Source organism: Octopus bimaculoides, chromosome 10 (assembly GCF_001194135.2).
Source record: "Octopus bimaculoides isolate UCB-OBI-ISO-001 chromosome 10, ASM119413v2, whole genome shotgun sequence".
Lineage (NCBI taxonomy): Eukaryota > Metazoa > Mollusca > Cephalopoda > Octopoda > Octopodidae > Octopus > Octopus bimaculoides.
This window is the reverse complement of record NC_068990.1, coordinates 37,267,954-37,269,669: the sequence shown is the minus strand read 5'-3', so window position 1 is coordinate 37,269,669 and position 1,716 is coordinate 37,267,954. Positions and strand designations below refer to the sequence as shown.

The 1,716-nt window shown below is 35.5% G+C and overlaps 1 long non-coding RNA gene across 1 annotated transcript in view; it reads right to left on the bottom strand.

Annotated features, from left to right (window-relative positions):
* Positions 1-1,716, bottom strand: part of LOC106874316 (uncharacterized) — a 442,937-nt gene that overhangs the window by 25,030 nt on the left and 416,191 nt on the right. The window lies entirely within an intron of this gene.

Here is a 1,716-nt window from a genome sequence, read left to right as displayed (position 1 = left end):
TATATATATATATATATATATATATATATATATATATATATATATATGTATATATGTGTGTGTTTGTGTGCCTGTATTTGTCACCCCAGCATCGCTTGACAACCGATGCAGGTGTGTTTACATCCCCATAACTTGGCGGTTCGGCAAAAAGAGACCGATAGAATAAGTACTAGGCTTACAAAAAATAAGTTCTGGGGTCGATTTTTTTCGACTAAAGGCGCTGCTCCAGCATGGCCGCAGTCAGTCGGAAGACTCAACTGTGCTCTCTAGTTTTTTATCTAAATTAACACTCCTTCGTATTTCCTTGAGTTCATACAGTTTGTATTTGTTTTGTTGTTTTACCATGTGATTAGTGAAGGAGTGAAATGAAATATTAATAATCTTAAAAAATGAAGGCAATGATGATGATGAGCAGGAGGAGGAGGAGACGGAGAAGGAGGAGTCAGATGACGACAACGATAATGATGATAATGACGACAACGATGACAATGATAATGTTGGTGACAATGATGATGATAGTGTTGGTGGTGATGATGATGATGATGATAGTAATATAGGCAATGTTGTTGATGGTGGTGGTGGTGGTGGCGGTGGTTGTAGTATCATGATGATGGTGATGATGACGGTGGTGGTAATGGTTGTGGTGGTGGGGATGACGTTGATGGCGACGATGAAGAAGATGATAATGGTGATGAAGTAATGGAGCTAAACAAATAGTTAAATAGGAAAACAGTAAGGAGATGCTACTAAAGCTACTACTGTATCTACTAATACTGCTGCTACAACAACAAAAACAACAACAACTATTACTACTACTACTATAAGTATCACCATCATCTCACCACCAATGTGTACAGTGTCACCACCACCCCCACTACCTACTGCTACTACTACTACTACTACTACTGTAATTGCTTCTGCTGCCACTGTCTGCAACTTCTGCGACCGTACAACCAATCGGCCTGTGTGGTGCCAATAATATTTGTAGTAATTACTCAGTGTAGACATATGCAGACACACACACAAACACACACACACACGTACACACATGTAAAAACACATGGCTACTCACATACACACACACATATACAAAAACAAACCCGACTATCCATATGCATACATAGTATGAGCATATGAAAAAAATTTACATAGTCATACACACATACACATACACATGCAAATATGCAGACAACTACACTGGAGCACACACATACATACATACATACGCAATGCTAGAAATATCGTCAAAACTAAACCAAAAACAAAGAAAAAAAATACCATCGCCAGCAACAAAAACAACAACAACAACAACAACAACAATAGACAATAGTGATGACAAAATGACAAAAGAGGGAATGTAATCAGTTTGATAACTTGTGCTACATGCATGTGTACGTGTGTGTGTGTGTGTGTGTGTGTGTTCGTGGGAGTGTGTGAGAGCATGTCTCCTTGTGCATGTAAAAATGTATACACAAAAACACATACATAAATGCATTCAAAAATTCATCAAAAAGGAATGTAATAATAATAATAATAGTAATAATAATCATGATAATAATAACGGTAAAAATGGTAAAAATAATAACAGAATAATTATAAATATTATAAATGTAACTAACGATAGGTAAGTGGGTATAATAGTGAAAGTATGTATGCATATGTATACATACCCTTATATATATATATATATATATATATATATATATATATATATAT